The sequence below is a fragment of the Phaseolus vulgaris genome, chromosome 8 (assembly GCF_000499845.2).
Source record: "Phaseolus vulgaris cultivar G19833 chromosome 8, P. vulgaris v2.0, whole genome shotgun sequence".
NCBI classification, from domain to species: domain Eukaryota; kingdom Viridiplantae; phylum Streptophyta; class Magnoliopsida; order Fabales; family Fabaceae; genus Phaseolus; species Phaseolus vulgaris.
Genome location: NC_023752.2, coordinates 7,241,740 through 7,249,209, shown reverse-complemented (window position 1 = coordinate 7,249,209; position 7,470 = coordinate 7,241,740). Strand labels below are relative to the sequence as shown.

The following is a 7,470-nucleotide window of genomic DNA, read 5'->3' as shown; positions in this document are numbered from 1 at the left end:
TAAGGATTGGACCACTCTTGAAGTGGTTCATATTTATTCATTTTCTGCTTGTTGATAAAAAAAAACAAACAATCTAATTTGTTAAAAATGTGAAGTTTAGTAAATAATATGTTAAAAAGCTCAAAGTAACGCGTTGATTTATTTAAATAGTATATCTTATGTTTTACTAATGATCTAATCATATAAATAAGACTAAAATGGTGAGAAGTTGAAGGAGATTTTTGTATTATACCACTTTTTACAATGAAAGCCTAAAATAAGAAATCAATATTTATTTTTACTAGTAATATTTTTAACGAGTCACATTCGAAATTCTGATGAGATACACCTAATATAAGTCTTTTTACAAGAAGAGGTTAAAAATTCATATGTGAATCAAATATAATTTATAGTGCATGAATATTATTAGGATAATTTCATATGTATTCTTTAGGTATTTTTAAATTAATTCAACCTCATGTATATGTTTGTATAATTTGATTTTACGTGAAGTATTCAGAGTTAATGGATATTATTTTTTGTGGATTGATGTATATATTATTTTTTAAGAAATTATGTTCGAATATCAAGTACAATGTATCTTATATAGAAATTAATAGTATATATGAGAAATATTATTATATTAATCTACTAATATATTAGATTATGTTAGGCGTTGCATTAAGATATTTTAATCAATTTTAGCGGAATTCAAAAGTATTTTTATTTTAAAAATTAGTGTGTTGAACTTCTAGCTAGTGCATGTTTACATGAGAATTGAAACAAAATTAAAAAGTAGTTTTATTCCTGAAACAGTACATATTTATTTGTGGTTTCATACACTAGTTGAAGTTTCATCACTTATTTGTGGTTTCATACACTAGTAGAAGTTGCATCACTTTTAGGCAAAGGTACACTTAGAAATTGATTACTTGGCTTGTTCATCACCTTTCAGAAAAGAGTTTTTTTTCCATTCCACCAGATTTTGGTTTGGACAGGTTTGCTTAGGTCTGTATGCGACTTCTTCACCTCCCTGTGTTTATTTGCTGTGCTTTGGTTCCAAAAGGGTCCAACTTCTGGTTCATTGTCAATCCATTTGGGTTCAATGGTTTCTAACTTTATGGGTTCAAAGGTTTCTATCGTCGCTTTTTCCATTATTGGAGAGTGGGAAAGGAGCCAAAAGTCAAAAACCTGCATAAAAGACATCAACAAGTTTACTCCAACAAACCAAAAGGTTATATATAAGATGCATCATGCATCACTTATCATGCCATATATATAAACTTATATGCATCTTATCAGTATAGATGCATGTATGGCAGTTAAAACCATATATACATAAGAAAAAATGTAATGAAATGGTTAATGAACAGAACTGGAATGAAAACTGAAAATCTATGAAGAAATAGGTGGAGACATGCATATATATATCTGCAACTGAAACTCAATGATGTAAATGGATTATTATTACTAGGATCTGATGAACCTAAAGACAAAATATTATATTATATCTCTGTTTGACCACTTCACCTGAACTAATAATCAAATGCTTCTCCACTGCATTATTATTGGGTTTCTAAGGCTTTCTATAAATACACAAACTAAAGATTCTTTGCTCACTCACATGAAGGGAAATGTAAACCTTACACTTAATTTGGGTGGAATCTAATTCTCTTGTTCTTTGTTTTATTCAATGATTTCAATAATGGTGTTGCTGTTTTTCACTTTTTTGGATTCTTCTATAAAGGAGGTTCGCTTTGTCACATAATTAATCTCTTTTCCATTCAGAACACTTATCTTATGATAAGTCTCTTTAAAAAATATATATATATATGTTTCTGCTAGGGAGATAGGACCTAGAGAACTATTGAAGTTTTCGTCCTCCTCCTTGATCAGACAGGTTGTTGAGTGCTTGACTGAAGTTCTTCTCGTCTTCGTGTTTCTTCTTCGACTCTCGGTCTTGGGTGAACATCGAATGGAGGTACCTGCGGAACGCTCAAGTCAGTAAAGCGGGTGATCGCATTCGGGTAGGTGCACAATAATAAATGACGTACCTTTCTCCTTAGGATATGTGTTATTTATACCATTTTAATGGACTTACCTTGTTGGATCTGATTAGTGTAATGAATCTCACTTATAGGTGTATTACCTAATCCTTAATGACAGATTAGCTCCACTAACCTCGATTTGAGCGTTAATGAATGTATGGGTCGGCCGGTCAGATTGACCGTGGCGATTTTTCTTGTCTCGACCAAGTTTTTGTGGTCTCGACAAGATTTCCCCGGTCTCGGTCAGCAAGTCCGAGTCTCGGTCAGGATGACCGGATCTTCAGTCTCGCCCGTATGAGTACAAAATATATATATATATATATATTGTTTTTATTTTTCTTTGAACAAATGTTGCTTAAACAAATAATGCAGCTTCAAGTGAGATCGTTATTATTTAATACTACACAACAAATATATGGTAATAAGAGTATCTACAATCTTCATAATGTAGTGAAGTATCTACCATCTTCAATTATATCAAGAAGATAAGAAGATATGTACTGATTGAATTTTTGCACTTGAGATTTATAATTGAAACTTAAGTTTCTTCACTTTGAACGAGTTTGGAAAGCAAAATAAATACCTAACTTCTTTCATATTTGAAAGACAAAATCAAGAACCAACCATTTTTACAGAACACTATGTAAAAATTGGCTTTATCGATAGGCAAAATTTGTTAGAAATACTAAACTTTTGTCTCTAAATAAAAAAACGAACGAAAAGTGACGATCAAGAATTTGTTGATAATATGTTTGTCTTTAAATTTACCTACAATTAATGAGTATAATTTTTGTTAATAAAATTTATTTCTTAAATTATATTAAGAATTGATTATATTCTTTCTTTAAAGAAGAAATTATATATATTAAAAGATAAAAATTATTCTATATAAATATATGTAACAATTATTTCTAAAAAGAGAAGTTATTTAATTATTTTAAAATAAAAATAATTATTCAATTATTTATTTTATTAAATAAAGAAAAAAATTATTTTTTTAAAATATGAATAATTACACTTTTTTATTTTGACAAAAAATAATATTATTATAATAATTATTGGAATAAATATATTATTAAATTATAAAAAATATTTTTATAAAAATAATAATTTTTATAAAAAATTTATTGTGTAGGTTGTTTTTTAGTAGAAAGAATTATTTGAATTTAAAAAAAGTAGTTATTTAATGGGAACAATTGTAAGAGATTGGATTCTTTATTTTTTTTTAAATTCAAAATTTTCTTACTCTTTTAAAATTCAAATTTTCAATTGGAAAACAAAATATTTTAATATTATAAAGAATAAAATTGAAAAAGTAAATGTGTAAACCAAATCCCTTTATATATTAAAATAGATTATTGAATATTATTTTTATTAAAATTATTATTATTTATATTATTATCATTACTATTATTATTATGAAAAATAATAATAACATTATTGTAATTATTACTCATATTATTAATATTAACATTATTACTATTATTATTAGTATGGTTAAATATGTTTTTTTGTCCTTATATATTAGAACACAAAATTGGTTTTTGTTCATGATCCAAACTTTAGATCATTCAGCTACTTCAATTTGAGGTTTCACTTCATTAACCCAGTGGAAGTAGTTACACTGCACATCATTCTACAATCAAACCAATAAAAAATTTAAAAACACAAAACTAAAAATATTTGAATAAAAACTAACAATTATTTCTCAGAGAAAAATTCATTTCAATCATTTTTATACTATAAGTAACTGGATGGTTTAATTTTGGATCAGGGACATAGGGACAAAAATATATTGAAATACAATAGTAATATGTGAAATATTATTGTATTGATAATATATTAGATCAAATGAGGCATTATATTAAGATATTTTGATTAACTTTAGCTGAATTGAAAAGTATTTTTATTTTAAAAATTAGTGTGTTGAACTTCGTGTCATACATTAGAAATTTGTGAGAACACTTTTTAAACTTTAAACCTAAAATGGACTTAGTGCATGTTTATATCAGAATTGAAACAAAATTCAAAACATACACAGAATTTTCATCATCACTTTGAGGCAAAGGCAGAGACTTAGAAATTCATTACTAGGCTTGTTGTTCTCCTTTCAGACAACAACACAGAGAAGTTGAAAAAAACTTCCATTTCTTGTTTTCTTTTTTCCCTTCAACTTTGTTTCCATCGGGGATTTTGGTTCGGAGAGGTTTGTTCATAAGCAACTCCTTCCGCACAACAAATTCGATATTTTGTGAGCTTCCGTTCCATCTGGTTGGCATTATTGGAGAGTGGAAAGAAGTGAAAAATGTGTTTTGTCAATTCATCAAATACCTTACCTGCATAAATATATTAGAGAACTAAATACAATGAATTAAAGTTAATTTCCCTTTAAGTATTCGCTTGGTTCAACTGATCATAGCAACATAGCAGCACACATAAACACTCTTCGAACCTTTGAATATTAGCATAAGGAGGGTTTGTGGTAGGCTTCACCAAAAGCATGAAATGCATGTTGTGGCAGAAACCATAATCCAACACAGTCGAAGCCTACAACATGCCCTCATTGTGCTAATATTCAAACATGTAAGGAAAAAGAACTTGAATCTTCCCACCATACACACCACTCCAGTTCATTATACTCACAGTTAAAACCATAAACATAACAAAAAATGTAATGAAATAGCTAATGAAATTGAAAATCTATGAAGAAATAGATGGAGGCATGCATGCATATATATATATATATATATATATATATATATATATATATATATATATATATATATATCTGCAACTGCAAGATGTGAATGGATTATTATGACTTGGATCTGATGAACCCTAAACACAAAATATTATATTCTATCTATGTGTGACCACTTCACCTGAACTAATAATGAAATGGTCCTCCACTGCATTATTAATGGGTTTCTAAGGCATTGTATAAATACACAAACTAAAGATTCTTTGCGCACTGACATGAAGGGAAATGTTAATCTTACACTTAGTTTGGGTGGAATCTAATTCTCTTGTTCTTTCTTTTATTGAATGATTTCGATAATGGTGTTGCTTTTTTTTCCACTTTTTTGGATTCTTCTATAAAGTGAGGTTCTTGTGAGTTAATTTCTTTTCCATACATAAATAACACTTGTCTTACAACAAGGTGGCTTAAGCAGATATGCTGAATGTTTCTTAAACCAATAATATAGCTTGAAGTGAGTTAATTATGACAACGAATGTCTATTTAAAGCAAGAAAACACACATTTTTAATTTAGCTATATTGATAATATTTACTTACCTAAAGAACCAATATAACATTTTTAAAATAGAGTGTTGATACTTTACCACTTTTTTTAACAAGTGAATAAAATAATATTTTTATTTTATTTATTTTATTTTTAATTTAAAATATTATTTATTATTAAAAAGGATTGTAAGAAAATTATCAGCAAAAAAAATACATTAAATAAAAAAAAACACTAAAAATGTTTCAATTCTTATAAAGAAAAAAAAAAGGGGGATTAAACCAAAAAAGCATAGCTGTATAGAACGACCAAAAAACAATATACCATTCTCCCAGCATAATTTGTACACTGAGCCCCACCGAAAACTGCATAGAGATATTGCGAAGTTATTGTTGTTACTATTCACGGTGTCAAACTATTCCTTTTGTTTTAAATAATAAGGTGTGAAAAAATAGTTCCTTAATGTCATACCATGTCTCATATTTATTAAAAATAAAATTGGTCTGTGTAATATATAAATAAGTATAAATATTATTTTATAAATTGATTTGTAAAATTAAATTATAATGTTCACTTCTTTTATATATATATATATATATATTATAATAAATGAATTAGGTTTAGTGAAGAAGTTAGTCCATTTCTTAAAATAAATCATAATATATATATATATATAGTTAGTTAGTTATATATCTAATAAACAAGAAAATAAATATATACATCTTCATGAGAACTTAAATCTTTATTACTTTTTTATTTAAAAAAATATTGATAATTATGCAACCAATACATCATTCTGCGTATAATCAAATAAAAATAGCATAAGAGAATCTTTGAGGGCTTAACTTCTATCATTTAAATAAATTGTTCATAGTTCCAAATTATTTGAATAAGATATTTTCATGACTCTAAAATAATATCCAAACTTTATACATTATATATACTTATCTATGGTAGAGGAACCATCTTCAAATTGAAGCAATCACTATGATTCTCCCTTTGCTAATTTTCATATGTGAGATTTCATATAATGTCCCATTAACTACTCCCCAAAAGTTTATATAATGTGAATTATATCACAAACTTACTTTTAATACTACACTTTCTTAATAGAGTCCTATTATATTGACACCCTCTGACAGTAACACATTTGACGTTGCAGACGTGACAATGACGTAGTAGAATGAGATTGTTCGCGAATGAGTAGCGTGAACTATATTACATCAGTTTTTAGTAATAACTGATGTAATATATGACCAAAATTCAGAGTTTCGTCGAATCATCAAATGGCAGCGATCGCACGCGGTCCTTGTTGTTAGCGGCAAAGTTGTTCACGGTGCGTCGTCACATCGAGCGCGACAATGACGATCTTGCTTGGCTATCTAGGAGGGGTCGTGACCCATGAGAACAACAACTTTCAACTCGGTCTCGCAGTAGAGGAACTCGTCGAGGAGGCGACGGAGCCCGGATATGGAGAGGAGCGTCACCGGAGGAGTCCTCGGTGGTAGTGGACAAGAATTCAGAGAAACAATCTCCGAGGTGCTTCTGAAATCATTATTGTTACAAAATTGTCTTTGTCACGTCATCATTTTTTGCCACGTTGACAGAGTCAAATGTGTCATGATGCAAAGAGTGTTAACAAAACATTTTTGTTCTTAATATAAGACTACATCCACTTCACCTTATCCTAACAACCATTTTTTAAATATCAAATCATTATTAAGAATTTTAATTTTGTATTTTGTAAGCATGTAACGAAGAAGTAAAATTTATACATTAATATATCAAGACCCTTAAATATATGGCACAAAAGTATGTTAGATAACTTAACTCGGCAATACTCACAAACTTCGGAAGTTTATCAATAGATAAGTACCAGTATAGTATTTAGAACCTTACTGATGGGAAATTCAATACAATAACAATAATATCTCAACAAGAGCAATACGCAGTTGATAATAATTTCCCCAACTTGCAAGAATATGTGAGGAGCAATAGCAAATAATGGCAGCAACACAAAACACACTTTAAGAAGACACAAGAATTTTAACGTGGAAAACTTTCTCAATGTCAGAAGTAAAAACTACAGGCACAAATTGTGCTCAATGACCAAAAAATATGGTTACAAGAGACTCAAATCACAGCACAAATTGTGCTCAATGACCAGTCAAATACCAATACAACAGAGATGAAAACAGAG

General features: G+C 28.5%; 2 long non-coding RNA genes across 2 annotated transcripts; both read right to left on the bottom strand.

Annotated features, from left to right (window-relative positions):
* Window positions 1-756: 756 nt before the first annotated feature.
* Window positions 757-1,822, bottom strand: LOC137823549 (uncharacterized). The gene is made up of 2 exons (XR_011083144.1): window positions 1,510-1,822; window positions 757-1,170 (listed from the first exon to the last, which is right to left on the bottom strand). It is a non-coding gene; the product is annotated as an uncharacterized lncRNA (long non-coding RNA).
* A 2,127-nt stretch (window positions 1,823-3,949) lies between these two features.
* LOC137823548 (uncharacterized) lies at window positions 3,950-4,997 on the bottom strand. The gene is made up of 2 exons (XR_011083143.1): window positions 4,910-4,997; window positions 3,950-4,363 (listed from the first exon to the last, which is right to left on the bottom strand). It is a non-coding gene; the product is annotated as an uncharacterized lncRNA (long non-coding RNA).
* Window positions 4,998-7,470: the final 2,473 nt, after the last annotated feature.